Source organism: Papio anubis, chromosome 9, assembly GCF_008728515.1.
Source record: "Papio anubis isolate 15944 chromosome 9, Panubis1.0, whole genome shotgun sequence".
In the NCBI taxonomy this organism is placed as follows: Eukaryota; Metazoa; Chordata; class Mammalia; order Primates; family Cercopithecidae; genus Papio; species Papio anubis.
In genome coordinates, this window is record NC_044984.1 from 22,007,586 (window position 1) to 22,028,736 (window position 21,151).

Genomic DNA, 21,151 nt, shown 5'->3' on the forward strand with positions numbered 1-21,151 from the left:
ATTTAGAATAGACTTGCTTTCATGTCAGCATTTGTAGCTGCAGTAGTTGATTTTCACTGCTATAAGTTGATATGATTCCATTTATTAAATGACTAAAAATACAAGATTGGCAATTTATTAATTGAACTGTTCAGCTTCTTCTTTTTTTTTTTTTTTTGGTCCATTTTAGGACCACTCTGAGGGGCTACTGAAATAAAATTTCAACACTAAAACTTCATAGTGTTTATACCTTAGCCAATATTTTCACCCAATTCTTCCTCCCTTCCTTATCTTTCCTTTCCCTTCTCTTCCCTTCCCTTCCTTCCCTTCCATTCTTTCCTTTTCTTTTTTTTCTTTTCTTTCTTCTCTCTCCCTCCTTCCCTTCCTCCCTTCCTCCCTTCCTTCTTTCCTTCCTTCCTTCCTTTCCCTTCCCTTCCCTTCCCTTTCCTTCCTTCCTTCCTTCCTTCCTTCCTTCCTTCCTTCCATCCTTCCTTTCTTCTCTCTCTCTTTCTTTTCTTCCTTTTCTTTTCTTTTCTTTTTTTTTCCATAGAGATACTATATTGCCCAGGCTGGTCTTACACTCGACCTCAAGCAGTCCTTCTGCCTCAACCTCCCAAAGTGCTGGGATTACAAGCGTGAGTCACCCTGCCCAGCCCTTCAAATTAAAACATTTATGTCACACTATTATCCTTCTGAAAAACAGAAGTTACATTTAATCCTTTTTGTATTAATAGGAATTTGTACACATTCAACAAATGTGTGTGAAACAAGACAGTAGCTAGTATTCACTGTGGACCCACCACTATTCTTAGAGCTTCTAAATATATGTGGAATTTACAGAATACAGAATATTCTATGGAATATAGAACATATTTATATTTAGAAGCTCTAAATATAAACAACCCTCGGAAGTAGCTGCAATGGTTAAATCTATTTTATAGCAGAGGCAACTGAGACATAAGAAGGCTATATTCCTTGCCCAAAGTTAATTATATACAAAAAGCTATAATACAACTTCAGCCAGTCTGACTCTAGAATCTGGGTCTTTAATAAGTATATTATGGTTGAATCAAGGATATTCATCAGAATAGCTAACATTTTATAGTGATACTATGCTAGGCGCTATTCTAGACACTTTACATATATTGATTCATTTTCTCCTACGATTTCCGTGTGGTAAGTACTGCTATTTTACCTTGTACACATAAGGAAATTAAGGCAAAGAGAAGTTATGAAATTTGCCTGAGGTCACCCAGCTAGTGAATGGAAAACCTGGTATTGTAATCCAGGCAGCGCAAACACAGAGTCCATACTATTAACTACTAGACTTGCATAAAGAGGAACACAATTTATTTCACTTTCTCATGTTAAACAAATTTAAAATAAGATGACAAATAAATTAGAATGATAGTTCATCAAATGTGAATTGTGATCTTGAAGTCCCCTTGTGAGTTGATTAGCACAACCTCTTCATATCAAAATCTTCTTGGGAAACCAAATTCAGATAATAAAATTGCTTGCCTGGTGAATATAGAATGAAAGTAAATTGGAGCTGAATATCTAGAAGGTGCTGGATCCACCATAGTCACTTTGAGAAATGAGCTATACAGGCTGGCACTTCTGTGGTTGTGCATTAGTGCACTCACACCCTTGGATGGTAGGAAAACACATGAGCACCCTTGCTTAATAGTAGTGCTTGGTGGCCAATGAAAGTTTGAGCCATGGCAGCATTGCTTCCTGCCACAATGTTCACGATTACAGCTCATTTCCCAGAGAATTGGAGTCTTCTTTGGGGTGTCCTAGCTCCTTGTGGGAATTAGGAGCTGCTGTGGACTCCTTAGTAGGTCACCGTGGCCCTATGCTCTATTCCCACCATCACAGCTCATGTCTGGCCACCATCATCTATCACCTGGGTAGCCGCATGCAGGTCCCAGCTCAGGGATAGCAAACCAATGGCCAGAAGGTCAAATCCAGCTGGAAGAAATATTTTGTTTGAGAACTAATGTTGACAGTTTAGCAAAAATGGAATCTGTTGCCTTTGTTTAAAAACAGGAGAGTTCAATAAAATGGCCAATACTCCGCTGTCCTAAAACACTGAAAAATTGGAGGATCTGGAAACGTTGGACCTGTATTTTCCCATGGCAACAATCAGCTGAAGTAGGTCTCCAAATAAGGTAGAGAATGCTTTGTGCTGCATAACTCTAGGAGCAAGTGCTATGTCTTGCTCTAAGATGCTATTCTTGACTTGGTGGCTGCTTCCATTACATGAAGCATGTGTGCTCTCTTTTTTGCCTCAGTCCCTTTCTGGTCTCCTTCATTCATCTACATTACCTTCCTGGTCCCATAGGCTTTTGACTCTGCGATGCTTATCCAAAATAGTACGCCTGCCTTCAATCTCATTTCCCTAAAATCCATTCTCCCTTCAGCCAGAATTAACTTAAATATATATATGTATGTATGTATGTATGTATATGTGTTATATATGTTTATGTGTATGTTGTATACAATCACCAGGCAATTTTCTATGGCTGGAGATGGCTTGAGAAAACTAAAAGAGTGGTGTCTTACATTTAATTTTAAGTTGTCTCTTTGTGCTATACACTAATCCCATCTGCTAGGTCTAAACTTTCAGTAAATATCTGCTTTGGTTCACCAGCCTTTGGTGAGCTATCCTTTGAGAAAATGACGGCAAAATTGGGTTACATGGAGAAGAGGACAGGGGTGGGGATGCAAGACAAGAATTCAAACATTGGTAATGGGCACCATGACTAAACTCCAGCTTCCTGAGTGTTTGTGGAGCAACTGAGGGGATTCTGGGTTCCTCACAGCATGGACACTTGAGGCTGGAGCTGTTGTACTGATTTCTAATGAAGGGATAATCTGCAACAGTTGGTGATTTGAAGCTATCCAGGCAGCAGGCCCTTGAGTCTTACTGGCCCACACTCAGGACCTTGTTCTTGCTTGTGTTTACAGCCTCTTTTTTAAACTCTGCTCCATGACATGCACCAAGCCCTACACCTTCCCCTGTGGTGGATCCAGCCATATACTATGGGGCCAGCTCCCCATAGAGATTGGGTGACACTCTCTATATTCATCCACAAATGCCTGTATGCTCTGTTTATTCCCCCCTTGGTACCTACAGATTTACATGGCTCCTGACTTCTGGCTTCCTCTAATTTCAGCATCACATTTAGTATGCCTTAGTGATACTGAGCTTCTTCCTATGCCCTTAATATACTATGCTTTATAACATATATTCTAAGGTAATATGCTGTTTTCCATATCTAGAATTGTCTGACCATTCATTCATTCCACAAATATCATTGATGTTTATGTCCCTCTATGTCCCTGGCACTGTTATAGTTTCTGTATGTAAAGATGCATCACTGAACAAACAGATAAAAATCCCTGCAGCAAAGGAGCTGGTATTTTAGGAGGAGGAGAGAGATAATAAACTAAGTAAGTAAATTATTGAGTATATTAGCACGTTACACACACTGGGAAGAAAATAAAGCAAGGTAAGGATACAGAATGTGCTGGGAAAGTGGCTTGCAAATGTAAATTGGATAGGCAGGTAAGGTTTCAATGTTGGGTGGATATTTGAGGAATAACATGAAGGAAATGGGGAAGTGGACCATGTGGGAAGAGTAATACAGGCAGAGGGAACAGCAGGCAGGCAGGAGGGGCTAGAGGGAAATGAAGGAGGAAAAAATCAGTAGAAGATGATGTGAGAGAAGAAATGTATTATGAGGCTGGAGGGGTGAGAGGCGATTGTATGGGGCCTTAAAATCAAAGTAATTTGGCTTTTATGCTGAGCGAAATTGAAAAACATTGATGGGTTTTGAGCAGGAAAATAACATGGTCAAATCTACATTTTTTTGATAGATCACTTTGATTGCTTCATTAAGAACAGCAGAGACCAGGCAGGAGGCTCCTGCAGTACTCCAGGAGAGAGGCAAAGGTGGCTTGAACTGGGCTTATGGCCAGGGAGGTGGTAAGTGGTTGGATTCTGGATGTGTTTTGCAGGAGTGTAAGGTATGAAAGAAGAGCACCCTGAGGTTTTTTTTAACCTATACACATGAAAGGATGGAGTTGCCTCTTAATGTGAAAAAGAGAGCAGGTGAAAAATACTTAGAGGGAAGGAGTTCAGTTTGTGATGTTTTAACTTTGATAATGGAGATGTTAAGAGAGTATTTGTATATACACCTTTAAATATCAGTTGAATTCTGGGCTGGGGGTATTAATTTAGGAGTTTGAAAAAGATAGCATCTAAATTATTGAATTGCATCACCAATGAAGAAAAAGCATATAGAGAAGAGATTTAAGGGTGGAGTCCTGGGACACTCCATACTTTAGGGATGAGAAGGAAGAGGAAACTAGCAAAGGAGACAGTGAGTGACCATTGAGTTAGGAGTAAAACTGAGGGCATGTGGTATCATAGGCGCCATGGGTTTCTAGAAGGAGAGAGAAATGAAGAATGTCAAAGGCTTTGCTTGTAGGCCATGTGACATGAGAACTGACAAATGCTTGTTAGATTTCATCTAGGGATGACTATAAACCAGTGGGAATTACGCAGGAAAGATACAGGAACTGGTGCTGTGAGAGTGGGGAGACTTTTTGGAGCCTCCAGTGAGTGGGAGACCATGGGACCAAATGCCTAAGTGGAGGGGCTGGGCTCAGATAGGAGAAGCTCAGACAAATGACTGTGGCTGTGGTTCTCAAAACATGGTCCCCAGATCAACAGAATTGCCATTACCCGGGAACTTGTTAGAAACTTGTTAGAAAATTCCTGGGCCTCATTCCAAACCTATAGAATCAGAAACTTAAGGATGGGGCCCAGCACTCTATTATACAAAGCCTTCTAGGTGATTTCAATGCACACTTAAGTTTGAGAACCACCAAAACTAGGAAGTTCTGTTTTATCTTTTAGGGTTTAATTCAGGGTCACCTCATTTACAAAGTGACATGTTTCCTTTCTTATAACAACTACTGTTTGGCAGGCTTAGAAATGGAACTGAGTTTCAGCTTATATTAAATGCTTACCACATCAGGGGCACAGCAAGGTTTGGCAAAGCTTGAAGCTTGTATCATTTGAAGGGACAGGGCCTTGTTTAACAAATAGAATACATAATTACACATATAAAATTTGGTAAAATAATGCATATTTATTTTGAATAAAAAAACGCATTTAGAAAAAAATCACAAGTTTTAACAGCTGAAAATACCTCAAACATCACCAACACACAAAAAAAATTTCTATTAACTGCCTAATATATCTGTATACTACTTTGTTTCTTATATTTGTGCTATATACTCTTTAATTGCATTTTATATCATGGTGTTTTTCTAATATTATTATATAGAGAAAAAAGATAATCTTTATTATTGTTATTTGAACTTGAGTTTGAGTTTGTTTTATTTAAAGATTAGAAAAAAATCATTTTGGCTTCACAACCAGAATTTGGTGTTATCTAATATATTTTAAAGATTGAGGTCTTATTTGTCAAAACTTCTACCAAGTTTCTTTCACAAGTTAGCTTCAAGACTTCAGGGCAGTTCAGGGTTTCTCAAGTAGTAACTAATTTCAAATACTCTGAATTGAAGGCATTCATTTATCAGTTTGTCTTTGATAAATTTGTTTATTAGGCATATTATAATTTTTATGATAAATCTATCAATGCTGGCACTTCATATCAAAGCAGCAAATAATTTCCATATTTTAAAATACATTTATGTAATTCATACCGCTACATTAACTGGACTAGCAAACATCCAAGGATCTACTCATTACTTCTGTTCAAAATCTGTCTTTCTCTTAAGGAGTTATTGCCCTTGAAATGATTTAAAAATTTTGTCTTAACATTTGCTTTTTTATATTAGAACAATTTCTATTGATTTTATTACTTATATTTATAATTTTACTTCATATGCCATTAATTATTTTACCTGAATTGTCTCTCAGTTCAGAAGAAAGAAGGTATATTTCACATGCACGCTGATTGGGAGTCTGTAATTTCTCACTTATTTAATGGAAATATTACAAAATCCCTTTTAGTATTACAGTTAAAATATTGTATTCAAGCTTCACAAGCTTTTAAAATAAACATTACACACTGTTTTGTATTTGGCATTCTTTTTCAAGTCTTCTCAATATATTTCAGAGCCCCTAAAATGGCATTTTACCCATCGTCTCAAATCTTAAACATCTTTATTAGGGTAGACCACATCTTTACACTTAAGAACGTAAGCATTAAAAAAACTAAAATTGGTATGTGTGTTTAGAAGTGGCTCAGTGTAAGAAGAACCTAAAGAAACCAGTACTGCTAAGATATCAAAGTGGTCAATATCTTCAAGGAGTATTGTTTTCTCCAATGAGATTCAGGGGATGAACCCTGCAAGCATGTTCTGCAATACATTTGCCCACGGTATTGGGTGAGCAACACTCCCAGGAGTATTCTTGAACCATTCCTATGCCAGGATGGCTGGTAGTGACTTAGATATGCAAAGAAGTGCTTGTGAACCTTACAAACCTAATCCACTGTCTCCAGCTCAACATCTCATTAGACAGATCCTCCAAATTTCTGAAACCACTCCAGAGCCACTCAAAAGATGGAGAAAATGTAAGAAGGATGCAGTTGTAAAACAAAAACATAACAGTCTTAAGCAATTGCTGCTAAAACATCATAAATTGTCAAGTTTTAAATTTGATGAAGGAAACACATTGCTAGGGCTCTTCTCGAGGTCCTGGAGGGTTGAATGTAAGACAGAGTTCATAAAGTTAAGTTTCATCAGCTTCCAGGTAATCCTGCCTCTGTACTTCTTGTTAGGTATACTTTTTTCTCTCTCTATTAATGTTCCTTTGAACAGTACCTTTTATGATAAATAATCTTTTTCTAACATCCTTTATGTATTAACCTGTGATTAGAGCCATGCCCTGAAGAACCCACATTCTATATTGTCTTAGAATGTTTAACAGTTATTTTTCACCATTGAAATACTGTTAGCAGAGCTGGAATTCTCCACATTCATCCTGCTTACTCTGTAGACTTGTAAACACAATCTTTAGGAGATTTTACCTTTTGACAGTAGAGAAAGGGTATTAGATAGACATGAATAAATCTAACACAATATCTTTTATGCCTGTGAAGGGGTTAAAATATGCTGTTCTGGCATATTGACTGTTGTAAGTTACAGACACTCGAAACATAGCAGGTGCAAAAAGATCACTTTGACCTTTGTGATGTTTCTTAGAAGCAGAAGACAGAATTCCCATGTGAAAGACACCCTCTCTATACCAGAAAGATGCAACATCCTTATCCTCAAGGACGGGAAGTGAAAACCAAGAGAATTCTGTGCAGATCTTGTTAAAAATAACTCTTATGTTTTAAGCGTCCCCACATAATTTAGTTGCTTCTTCACAGCTATTATTCATCCAGTTGAGTGTACAAGTAACTGACCTTAACTGCTTCTTTGTGTCTTCATTTCCTTATGAGGGCTCCTGTGCCATGTAAGACTTGTACTATGCTTTCCTACTGTTACTCTGTTACAATGTCAATTTAATTCCAGGACCCTAAGAGGATGGAGCTGGTGATTTTCTACTCCTACACCTGGATAGGCAAGACCAACCACTTACCAGATGGGGAGTCTTCCAGTGCTAACAGTTCAGGCTGTGCATATAAGATACTGAGAGAAGAACCAGTACTGTTTTGTGGTTGCAGGTTGTTCCTGTGGTGAGAATAGGGCCAACCAAATTGGGAGTAGGCTGGCAGAGACTTACTTGTCTAGTCAAGAGCATTAGGGAAAATGTCTCTAACACTTACCAGCCAAAGCTATGCTTATGGTGTGGATGAACATGTTGCAGTCAATGTCTTACTTTATGAATTTCTAATCTATATTGATGTTTATTGTTACTGTGTTTTCCTGTTTATCTGAGAGGGGCCACACCCATAAGGAGTGTCCTAGAGGTGGAAACATGTACTACATGTTCTATTATAGCATTTATCACATTATAATATGAATAATATGCTTCCTCTCTGTACTTCAGCTTAAGCACGACCGCTCTGAGAACAAGTAATATGTCTCATTTGACTTTTGCATTCCCCCCCACCACCACTTCTTCACTCTGCCCTATCCCAAGTCCTTCAACTTTGCCTTATAGACTTGATCCTCCCTGAAATTTGTGTGTAAGGAATGATCAATGAATAAATACATGATTGAATCAATACCTTACTTCCTCCAGAGATGTTTACTTATCATTAATCACATCATTCTATGTTTATTATTTTAATTTATAGATCATATTTGAAAACAGTAGCCTGATAATAAATATAAATTTATCAGTTTCTCTCAAAGTTTCAGAACCCCTTTGCCTCTTCTCATTTATAATTCCTTTAAATTAGGTAGGAAAGCAAAAAGGAAATCTCAGTGAGGCAAATACTAGCTTCTGCTTGCTATGTAAGGATATAATGATATTGACAGTATCGGCTGAGGATATTTTATACTTCAGTGGTTTTGTGAATGGGAACTGATCCATTTACTTTCTTATCTTGCTATTCATTTACTTTCTTAACCTATAGGTGCACAGGTGGATGACCTGGCAGGAGATACCATTTTGGCCATGGAACAGTCAAGTTGTTAAGAGGACCAAGACGTCAATGAACTAAAAGTTTCTGGGCCAGTTTATTATGCAAAAATTAAAAATAAAAATAATATTTGAAAACCTAAAATAAATTTGATTTCAACTTGCATAATCTCTCTAACTCACTGAGGTTCCATGAAGACGGGCAGGTTTTTTTTGTTGTTGTTATGTTCCATGTTGTGGAGTTGTAGGTGAGGGCAAACACCCTTCATATGTTATGCAAGCACAAAGCAAGCTTTATCTAGAAAACTTAAAGGCAGATGATTGGCTGAATGATATGTGAAAACCTCATGCTCTCAGCCTTTTACCAAGAGGGATGCAGGAACTAGATCACAGCTGGATGTACCATGGAATAGGTTCTAGAGAGATCCCCAAACTTTGCTGTTCTATTTTTACAGAATGTGGGACAATGGGGGCATTTGTGGGTATGAAAGCAGCTTTGGGGGATGGTGTGGAGGGGGAAAGCGGGCTCAGGTTGGGTGCCAGGTACCCAGTGAAGGTGATACCAGTGCCCATATCCCCAAATCCTTTATTCTGGTGTGGTAGGGTCACTGGGCAATGCAGATGATGAGCAAGATGGTCGTAGGGCAGTACCAGCCACAAGATATGCACTCATAAATATTAATTGAATAAATACATAATTGAGGATTACAATTGTTAAAGTCCACTACAAAGTTTTCATAAGCATGAATTGACAATGGGATATTGAAAGGTCAAACATGAAACCCAAAATATGGGTGATTAGGAAGAAACAATGCTGGAGCAGCAAATGAAAGAACCAGGAACTGCAATGAGATAAAAAAACAACACGCAGGGGACAAATGGAGAAAAAAAAATCTGAGAATAAAAAAGGAAGTCAAAGTTTGGCCTGGAGCAGGAGAGAGCCTTATAAAGTTAGCTTCAAAGTACTGCTTGAATGAAAAAGAAATTACAGCAGACAACATACATGTTAATGAAGCTGAAACAATATTGAAAAAGAACCCATTATCATTACCTAGATTAAAAGAAAAGACAAGATTAACACCTCAGACATTACTAGGACAGAATAAGAATTAGGCTTATCCACAAGCTCTCACCTTCCTCCCACTTTTTTCATCTTTTCTAGGAAGCCCGAGAAAAAGAGGTTGAAGAAAATTAACTCTGAAAAACTTTGGCTGTAGTTATACATTTTGGTAATTACAGTGAACTAAGAGCAATAGCTCAACATAAGGGATAAAACATGTAAAGTCTCAAGAAAGTACTCAAACACTTTTTAAAAACTCAGAAAGCAGTACTGTAAAAGGGTAAATGGTGAGGTGGAGGGAAAAAATTGGGAGGAAAAAGATGTTCTAATTATTTATTCCTTTTCTAAAACAAAGAGGAAAGGGCCAAGTATTTATTATCCTTTTATTAAAATAAGAATGATTAAGCTTTACTCCTTTTCCTGCGTGGTTTTTTTTTTTTTTTTTTTTTTTTTTTTTTTTGGCAAACCTCTCAAATATTCTGTAATAGCTCTAAAGAAAGGTTATGGTCATTGTCACATCTTCTTTTGTAAAACATTGTTCAAGCCTCTTGCACATTTTTCCACTGTATTTTTTGTCTGATCAATTTGTATACATTCTTCATATATTCTAGACCTAAACTTGTAAGTTATGGGTTATAAATACCTTTTCCCCATTTTGTGGTTTTGTTTCTCTCTCAGTATTGGTGTCTTTTTGTGAACAAAAGTTCTACTCTTACTATAGTCTGAGTTAACAATCTTTTCCTTTATGGTTAGTATTATTTTGTGCATCCTATTTAAAAATTATTTTACAACAGTAAAGGAATAAAAATCCTTTTTTAGATTGCCTTCAAGAAACTTTATTAATTTCCTTTCACATTTAGACCTGTAATCTACTTGGATTTGATTTTTGCAGATAACTTGTGTAGGAATTGATGTTTAGCATTTTTTTTTGTCTGTTTGGCAATCATATTGTCCCAGTCACACTTTTTATCTTTCTCTCACTGCTCTGCCTGTACTTTTTTCATAAGTTAATAGTAAATATATGCATAGATTTTTAATCTGTTCTATTGATCCATCTGTTCTTGCACACATACCACATTGTCTTAATTACTATAGCTTTAAATTCACATCTAGTAGGGGAAGTTTTCCTGTTATGTTTTTCTTTTTCAATAGTGTTTAATCTCTATTCTTTCGATTTACATACATGTGAGAATCAACTTGTTAAATCACACACACACACACACACACACACACAACACGCAGAGTCAAACTTCTTGAGATTTTTAATGAGACTGTATCAAATTTATAACCAATAGAATCTTCTAGTCAGTGAACATTTATGTTTAATTTGATTTCTTTCAACAATATTTTGTGAAATTATGCCATGACAGTTTTACACATCTTTTAAATTTATTCCTAGATATTTTACTTCGTGGACTTTATTGTAAATGGTATTTTTAAAATGTCATTTGCTGACTACCTTCAGTTCAGCAACCTTATTAAGCTAACATTCTATTATCTGTAGATTTATTTGAATTTTGTATATTCAGTCATCCCATCTAGAAAAAAAAGAAAACAATTTTTATTCTATTACAGTTATTTTTTTCATGTCTTACCGCATGGCATTAAAAAAAGGTAATAAGAACATATCTTTGTCTTTTTTCTAATTTCAGAGGGAGAGTTTTCAAAATGCCAACCATGCTCAATTTTCCAATCTCAGAGGGAAAGTTTTCAGCAAATATCAAGTGTAACATTTGCTCTAAGCATTTGTAGATATTTCTATCAAGTTAAGAAAGATGTTTTCCTCTTAATTTGCAAGTGCTTTCCCATGAATGGGTTTTGTAGCTCCTCTATTTTGTTAATGGGGTGAAATATTGAATTTTAATGTTAAATGAAATTTCCTTCCTAGAATAAACTATTTGTCTAGTTTTGTTTTTCTCTTTACACATTATTATATTTGTTTGGTAGTATTTGTTCAGTATTGCTTCATTTATGTTCACGAGTTCATTGGACTGCAGTTTTCCTTTATAATAATATTCTCATTAGATTTTTGATATCAAGTTTATATTGGCCTCATAAAACAAATTGGAAGCATTCTTAGTTTTTCTATTCACTGAAAGAGTTTGAGTACATTTGACATTATTCCTTCCTTAAACGTTTGGCAGAATCACAGGTGATTTCATTAGGTCTGGAATTTTTCCTATGATCAGTTTTACACTGTGGATTCAGTTTTGTTAATAGTTATAGGAGTGTTCGTTTTCTTTCTGTTTCTACCTGTATGCTTACATTTTGGATGTCTATGTTTCAAGCTATATTTTTAGAAACTGTCTGAGATCTTTGCTTTTTATTTGGAGTATCTAGTTCATTTATATTTAGTTTAAATATTTATTTTTTGCTTTCTGATTGTCCAACTCTTTCATATTTTTTCTTCTTTCACTTTTCTTGCTTGCCTATATTTGGAATGATTATACATTTTTATTACTCCATTCCTCCCTCCTCATTTAGGTTGGAAGTTATGTATTCTTGTACTATATTTTTACACCATTATAAAGTGCATCTTTTTCTTATTAAAATATATTGTTGTTTGATACTATCAACCTTTTCCCAGGCCACTAAAAAATTAAAAATACCTTAATTTATTATTTTTCTGACTTTAATGACACTGTCACTTAAAAAATTATATGTACATTAAACTGCCTAGGACATTATTATTGTTTATTTTACAGTTAATATCCATTTTATTTACTTTTTTTTGTTGATTTTTAGGTTCTTTTTATTTTCATCTTCAGACTTCCTTCTGGGATCATTTTCTTTTTCTCTTAAGATATTCTACAGTGTGGTTCTTCTGGTGCCAAATTCTCTTAGGTTTATTTTACTTGAAAATATATTTATTTTACCTTTATTCTCAAAGAACATTTTTGCTCGGTATAAAATTTTAGGATGGCAAGGATATTTTTGCTGGATTTTAGAGAAACTATTACATGCCCTTTTGGCTTTAATTATTTCTACTGAAAAGACAGCAGTAAGTTTAAATATTGTTCTTTTGAAGATAATCTTTTTTGCCCGTTTCACCTAATTTTCAGGTTTTTTCTTTCTGCTGTGATGGGCTCAAAAGAGATTTTCTTTGTACATGTCTTGCTTAAGGTTCATAGTGCTTCTTGAATCAGTGACATGATGTCACTCATTAATTTTATATCAGCCGCTAAGTCTTCAACTTGTCCTGCTCTATTTTCACATGGAAACCTGCTCTTACACCAGTGTTTCCCTCCTCAGTAAATAGAACCATTGATTGTCTAGGTGAAGTTATCTTTCACCCCCTCATTCATACACCATATCCAATCTACTGGAAATTTTAAGAATACACTTGGAAATAGATCACCTCTAACCACTTGTGTCTCTCCCACTGTGATGGATGATTTTAGGTATTGACTTGACTAGATTAAGAGATATCCAAGTACCTGGTAAAAGATTATTTCTGGGTATGTCTGTGTGGGTGTTTCTGGAAGCAATTAGCATTTTAATCAGTGGACTGAGGAAAGGAGAGCTTCCCTCACCAATGTAGGTGGGTATCATGCAATTCTGAGGGCTTGCATAGAACAAAGAGGTTAAGAAAGTGCAAATTCACTCTCTTCGTGAGCTGGGACATCTATCTTTTCCTGACCTAAGACATTAGAATTCCAGTTTCTCTGGCTTTTGGACTCCAGGACTTACACTGTCAGCTCCCCGGTTCTCAGGCCCTCGAATTCATGATGAATTACAACACTCGTATTCTAATACTCCAGTCTGCAAGTAGTATTTTGTGGGACTTCTCAGTCTCCATAATCGCATGAGCCAATTCCCATAATTAATCCCCTCTTTATCTATCTATGTATCTACCTATCTAGCCTATTGGTTTTATTTCTCTGAAAACCCTAGCAAACCTACCTTTCATCAAGGTGCAGTTGTTCGCACATGGACTACTGCAGTGGCCTTCCAACTAGTGTCTCCGTTTTTCTCCCTTCAACCCCCAATGGTCCAGTTGAGAGGTGACAACGTGCTAGCAGTCCTCGCTCGCTCTCAGTGCCTCCTCGGCCTCAGCGTCCACTCTGGCAGCGCTTGAGGAGCCCTTCAGCCCACTGCTGCACTGTGGAAGCCCCTCTCTGGGCAGGCCGAGGCTGGAACCGGCTCCCTCTGCTTGCCGGCAGGTGTGGAGGGAGAGGCGTGGGCGGGAATTGGGGCTGTGCGCGGCGCTGGCTGGCCAGCGCCAGTTCCGGGTGAACAAGAACTCCTCCGGCCCTGCCCTCAGAGCGGCCGGAAGGCGCCGCCGCTGCCCCCGCCCCCAGCAGTGACGGGCTGAGCACCTGGGCCAGCAGCTGCGGAGGGTGTGCTGGGTCCTCCGGCACTGCCGGCCCGCCTGCACCGCGATGGAATTCTCGCCGGGCCTCAGATGCTTCCCCTCGGGGCAGGGCTTGGGACCTGCAGCCTGCCATGCCCGAGCTCCCCCCACGCCGGGCTCCCTCGCAGCCGGAGCCTCCTCGAGGGGCTCCACCCCCTGCTCCGCGGCGCCGGGTCCCATCTACCGCCCAAGGAGTGAGGAGTGCGGGGCGCGGGATCCACTAGGTGAAGCCAGCTGGGTTCCTGAGTCGGGTGAGTACTTGGAGAACTTTTATGTTTAGCTGGAGGATTGTATATGCACCATTCGGCACTCTGTGTCTAGCTTGGGGTTTGTGGATGCACCAGTCAGCACTCTGTATCTAGCTAATTTGGTGGGGACTTGGAGAAATTTTGTGTCTAGCTAAAGGACTGTAAATGCACATCAGCGCTGTCTTGCTAAAGGTTTGTAATGCACCAATCAGTGCTCTGTCAAAACGGACCAATCAGCTCTCTGTAAAACGGACCAATCATCGGTCTGTAAAATGGACCAATCATCTCCCTGTAAAACGGACCAGTCAGCAGGATGTGGGTGGGGTCAGATAAGGGAATGAAAGCAGCCTGCCGGAACCAGCGGTAGCAAGCGGCTTGGGTCCGTTTAGAAAATGTGGAAGGGTTGTTCTTTCACTGTGAGCAATAAATCTTGCTGCTGCTCGCTCCGTGGGTCCAGGCAGGCTTTATGAGCAGTAGCACTCCCTGGAAGGTCTGCAGCTTCATTCCTGAAGCCTGTGAGATCACGAATCCACTGGGAGGAATGAACAACTCTAGATGCACTACCTTCATGAACTGTAATACTCACCGGGAAGGTATGCAGCTTCACTCCCGAAGTCAGCAAGACCACAAACCCACCAGAAGGAAGAAACTCCGGACACACCATCTTTGAGAACTGTAACACTCCCCGTGAGGGTCCGCGGCTTCCTTCTGGAAGTCAGCGAGATCAAGAACCCACCATGTCTAGACACACAATCTTTAAGCAGCAGCAGAGCCAGTTCTTTAAAAAGAACATGACTTTTTAAACCAAAATCATGTAGGGTCGCTTCTCTACTCTGTCGTCCAAGGGATTCCTCTCACAGAGTAAAATTCAGAGACTTACCACAGTGGCCTTTGGGGCCATTCCTTATCTATTTTCTGGCTGTCTGTGACCTGTTGCTTACCACCTTTCCCCTGCTCAGACTCCTTTAGCCTCATTTTGTTTCTGGTTCTTCCTGGAAGATATAAAACGTGTTCCTGCCTTAAGCCTTTGTAGTGTGGTTCCCTTTGCTGAAACACTGTTCCCGGACATTCACATACCTTGTTTCTTTAATTTATTGAGGTATGTAATCAAATTACACTCCCTCAGAGAGGCAATCGCCATCATTTTCTTTTTATACTGCCTTATTTTCCTCTTGGCACTGTTATTACTGATACTATATTTATATTGGCTTATTTTTCTTTCTAAATATTTCCATTAAAACTTGAGCTCCATGTGAGCAGTAGTTTTAACCTTTTTTTTTTTTATTATTATTTGTTGTATCACCAGGGTCTAGAAGTGGGTTTGGCATGTAGAAAACAAACATTTGTTAAATAAAATAATTAATGGCTATTGTCATTTTTTTTCTATAATGGGTAAATAATTGGCTGTAGTGAAGAAGATAGTTCAATAATTTTGGTTAGTGTGGAGTGGGCCCTAATTGTGGAAGCAGTATTGAGATATTTCAGAATTTTTTAAATCCTTAAAATGTTCAAAGCCAATACTGACATTGAGGGTTAGAATAAGTTAGATGATATGGTTTGGCTGTATCCCCAGCAGAATCTCATCTTGAATTGTAGCTCCCATAATTCCCACATGTCATGGGAGGACCTGGTGGGAGGTAATTGAATCATGGGGATGGGTCTGCCCTGTGCTGGTCTCGTGATAGTGAATAAATCTCATGAGATCTGATGGTTTTATAAATGGGAGTTCCTCTGTACAAGCTGTCTTGCCTGCTGCCATTTAAGACGTGCCTTTGCTTCTTCTTTGCCTTCCACTATGATTGTGAGTCCTCCCCAGCAATGTGGTATAGTGAGTCTATTAAACCACTTTTATTTATAAATAACCCAGTCTTGGGTATATCTATATTAGCAGCGTGAGAACAGACTGATTCATTAGGGATTTAAACATATTACAGATAACTTTTTATTTGATCATGATATAAAGTATTATTAAAATGATCTGAAAAGAAAATGCAATAGGGAATTTTCGGAACTTAAATGACTGTGTACAACTTTCATTCCAAAGAATCAACTTATCAACACTCTGTCTTAGAGTGTATCTGTACATCACTCATCCTTTAAAATAGTTGTGCCTAAAATGAAGATATGTGACATTTAACAGTCACATAAGTCAATACAATCCGTTTAAGATAGTGTTGTAAAAAAAAAAACTAGAGCCTAGAAAAATGTGAGATAATATGTTTAAGTGAACATTTTCAAAACTCTTGTTTTTTGAAATTCTCTCCAACATCTTACCTATATTTTAACCAAAGAAACATGGGTCAGCGCTTGCATTAGTTGTTAATCTACATGATCCAGCCACATTGTGTGCCTTGTCAATACAAGGAGTGGAAAAGAGAGATAGAGGCATATTCTTAAAAGTTCTGAATAGATATTGCTTATAATTTTATTTGAAATTGGGTTTTAAAATCATTTTCTTATAATTTGTATCTAATGACTGGCATATAATCTCTCATTTCTGTATTGAGACACAGAGAAAAAAATTTTCTTTGAGATTTCTAAGTGGCAATGTTTGTACCATTGAGTGAGGATTCTTACTTTACAAAAATTTCCGTTGGTGTAAATTTTAGAATATAAACATGGCAGATATGTGAGAGTATTTGTTAATTACTATAAATTTATAGATGGTATCCCTCAATATTGCATATGGGAGCTGTGTGAGGGAGGCTGTTTCTCACTGTAATTTATTCACTGATCTATTCATTCAACTAACATTGAGAGTACACTCTAAGAGGCACTATATTTGGAGGTAAGTGTGCCGAAAACATAAGATGGAATCCTGTCTTCAGTGAGTTTATATCTAGCAGAAGGAGAAAGAAAAATGAGAAGTGAATCTTATTGATGAGATTGCGTCATTGATCTGGGAGTACATGTTTATTGGCATGTTTTTGTTTGCTTAGGTTGAGTGTCCATCTACTACTCAACCACTCAAGGAGGGTGAATTCTTCAAAATTATAATTGCTTCAGGAATCAACATTTATTAACAGCCTGTTATTTATGGGGAGTAAAATAAAATATAAAAGTAGTCTTAGTGCTTAAGAAATCTGTAGGTATATACAGAGTAACATAGATCTGTGTTGAAAAATAGAGTCAAATATATAAGGAGAGTGAAAAAGCTCATACAAACTGACATTAGAGATAGATAATGAGAAGTACATTTAGCTCTTGCATAGATTCAAATACAAGAATATAAGAATACAAGAGTATTATTTGCAAACACTTGGAGGAAAACAACCAGCATTAGGGCATTAACAAAGAAGGAAGACTCAAGCCTGTTGTGTCTCTGGTTGGCTTGGTCACTATGAAATCAGTTATTGCCATTGCATGGACATGCTCCAGGGGTGGCTGATGACATTTATCTTCTTATTGGTGATTCTCAACTGGGGTAGGCTGCTGCCTTGACTGCTCTTCCTGTAATAACTTCCAAGGACAACTGAGGCCACCTTGGGGAGTGGACAACATATGCCAACAATTATATGCCAGCTACAGTAGCTGCTAGGGATACAAAGGCAAATTAGACATGTGGTGGATACATTCATGGAGGCTGCAAAACGCATAAATCAGAGAGATGCATAAGTAAAAAATCATTAAAAAGTTTCTAAATGCAAAGACACATGTTTACAGTAGATATGAAGACAGTGCACTAAAGTACACCTAACTCATGGCAGGAGGCTGCCGATACTTTCCAGATTTCTCCGAGGAGCTAACCAATGAGCTGAGTCCTGGAGTGTGATCGGGAGTCACCCAAAGGAAGTGGAGAGTGAAAGGATATCCACTGAGGGAAAGAGTGTTTTCAAAGTTAGAGAGGCAAGAGAGAGAATGAGAGTGTGGCTGTTAGAGGGGAGGGGAATGTCACTGGACTTCATTTATTGACTGTGTTGGCTCCTGGCTCATCATTCTTGGTGACTTAAGCATTCTTATGAATATACTTTTCTGCACCTCTCCCTTCCCCTACTATCTCCCCAATAAGTAGACCCCAGTGTCTGTTGTTTCTTTGTGTTCATAAGTTCTTATCATTCGGCTCCCACTTGTAAGTGAGAACATGCTGTATTTGGTGTTCTGTTCCTGCATTAGTTTGCTAAGGATTGTAGCCTCCAGCTCCATCCATGTTCCCACAAAAGACATCATCTTGTTCTTTTTTTATGGCTGCATAGTATTCCATGGTGTATATGTACTACATTTTCTTTATCCAGTCTGTGACTGATGGACTTTAAGGCTGACTCCATGTCTTTACTATTGTGAATAGTGCTGCAGTGAACATTCACATGCATATATCTTTATGGTAGAAAGCTTTGTATTCCTCTGGGTATATACCCAGTAATGGGATTGCTCTGTTCAATGGTAGCTCTGCTTTTAGCTCTTTGAGGAATAGCCATACTGCTTTCCACAATGGTTGCACTAATTCACACTTCCACCAACAGTGTATAACTGTTCCCTTTTGTCCACAACCTTGCCGGCACTGGTCACTTTTTAACTTTTTGATAATAACCATTCTTACTGGTGTGAGATGGTATCTCATTGTGCTTTTGATTTGCATTTTTTTAATGATCAGTGACATTGAGGGGCCAGATAGATACTATAGCAGTCATCCTAGTGAGAAAATGTGAGGGATAAGCAAGTTACTGCAGCTGGCATTTAAATACAGATTGAAAACAACACATCGATCACTCTGCCAATCAGTAGGCAGTTTGTGTGGAGGTGGATGTGGAGGGGTATTGACCAATGCTGAAAAACAAGAAAAGAAGTGTCACTAAGGCCAGTCTGAGCAGCTTCCTGGGTGAGGGGTTATTGTATGACAAACTTTGAGAATTATAATATGTAACTTCCTAAAGTACTTTATAAATGAAGTACTGAGGCTTAGTCTGATTCTATTATATAGTTAAATTATTCAACTCCCTTACACTGATTCCATGCTTATTGGGCAAACATTTAACTATAATTTGACTTTTCATGTAGATATTTCCATAGGGAAAGAGCCTGCTCTGGTCATATTGAGGGGGGAATATTGGATCTGCAATTTATTAAAATAATTTGGCTTACAGATGTAATGTATGGGTTTGATGATACTGGTTATGGTGAGGCAATTCCTATAAAATAAGGCTTCTGAACCTTACAGGGCAGAATCTGGTCTTTGGGAAATTCATAAGGTATTATCTTGTTGCTGGGACTTGACTTTAGTGACATTTGTGTCACCACCTCTCTCTTGTTTCTCAGTTATCTTTTATTTTTAGGGCTTACAATGTTACCTATAGAGAATCTAAGAAAGAGAGTTGAGGATGTTGATATGAGTTGAAATTGGGTAATGAAGAATTTGATATTCAGGCCAACAGATGTAGCGAACAACTGAAATTGGTTCTAGAAATTACTCCAGGCTGGAGACATGGACTTGAAAGTCACTAGCTCATTGAAGAAGACCATGAGATTAGGCAAGATACCTTAGGAACAGTGAGTCAAGTGAGAAGACAACAGTAAAACCCCAAAAGATTGCCGACATTTAAGAGATAGACAGTGGGAGAAAGAAAGAGGAATAAGGCCAGAGAAAGAAAGAATGAACTGAGAGATAGGAGTGGATTTCTGAAGCACAGAAACCAAGGAAGGAAGTAGGGCTTTCAAACACAAGGTAGTTCGTAGTGTGAAAAGGAAGCCAAATAAAATGATGAAGCTAAAATGGTTTATTTTATTTAGTCAAAGAGGTTGTTGCTGATCTTGGAGGGGGAGATTTCAGTGAAGTCATGGGGCAGAGGCCATATTTCAGCGATCTGAGAAGTGAAGAGTATTTGAGTAAATGAGGGACTGCAAGTATGGAAGTAGATGAAGTATTGATGCCCTGTGAGTCTGGAAAATTCCAGCTTTGCAAATTAATTACTAGAAGTTATGAAGGTAAAAATGACCAAGATGTGCTGTCAGAATATGAAAGGTACTGAATAATCTGTAAAATTCCATTTGTATCCACAAATAGAAAACAGCTTTTCTCAACTCTGATTTTGTAAGAATTTTCGCCCTAATGTCCTAAAAAGTCCATTGTATGTGATGCACTAACTTCTCTCCCATGCCTTGAGAATGGTCCTAGTTGTCACAAGAATTGAGAAAATTGTCACTCAAATAATTTTCTGTGTTCTGATGCATTAGCATCACCTGGGAGTGTGCTGGAAGTGCAGACTCTCAGGGGCCACCCAGACCTACTGGTTGAGAATCAGTATTTTTACAATATCCCCTTAGGATTTCAAACCACATTAAAGTTTTAAAGGCACTGCTTTAGAGCAACAGTTCTGAACCTTGACTGTTCTCTAGGCTCACATAAGGAACTTAAAAAGCTTACTGATGTTCAGCCCTCACCATCACAGGTCCTGATTCGGTTGGTCTAAGGTTGGACAAAGGCCGTGGCTTGTGAGCTACTTTTCAAAAGCTCACCAGGTGATTAAGTGAGGCCAGGGTTAAGAACCAGTGGTCCTGGAAGATAAGAGCTTGGGTATCATAGAGCCTGGACCAGGATTTGAGAAAGAAGTAAGCTGACCACTGACCAGTAAAATGGAAGCTATGATGCTTTCTGATTTCTTAATTCAATGTTGTGGGAGGAAGATAAATGACACAAAATGCATTAACTACTTTGAGTTTCATAGTGAAAAGTTAAACTTATAAATGTTATATAATATAATTATATGATAATGAAGATAAATATGCAAATGCTTAATTGAAACAGGGAATAAGATACCAAATGAAATCGCTCGAGAAAGCTTCACAGGAATTCAAAAGTAATAAAAAATAGTAAAGTGCATATGGCTGGGAAAATATATTTAAACTGTAACTTCCAAATGAATTTTAGCAATGAATTTATTATCTGCCCCCCGATTTTGAGTCAAGAGCATATATACTGAAATTTCTAATCCAAT

At 38.0% G+C, this 21,151-nt stretch overlaps 1 long non-coding RNA gene across 5 annotated transcripts in view; it reads left to right on the forward strand.

Moving 5' to 3' along the window:
* Positions 1-8,705, forward strand: part of LOC103875667 — a 239,690-nt gene extending 230,985 nt beyond the window's left edge. For 3 of the 5 annotated variants that reach the window (XR_002515584.2, XR_002515582.2, XR_002515583.2), the window contains 2 exons: positions 2,032-2,136; positions 3,865-8,705. This is a non-coding gene — a long non-coding RNA (uncharacterized LOC103875667). Of the gene's footprint in view, positions 1-2,031; positions 2,154-3,864 lie in introns of all 5 variants that reach the window. The other 2 variants (XR_001892560.3, XR_002515585.2) reach the window with 2 other exon arrangements.
* The last annotated feature ends 12,446 nt before the right edge of the window (positions 8,706-21,151 follow it).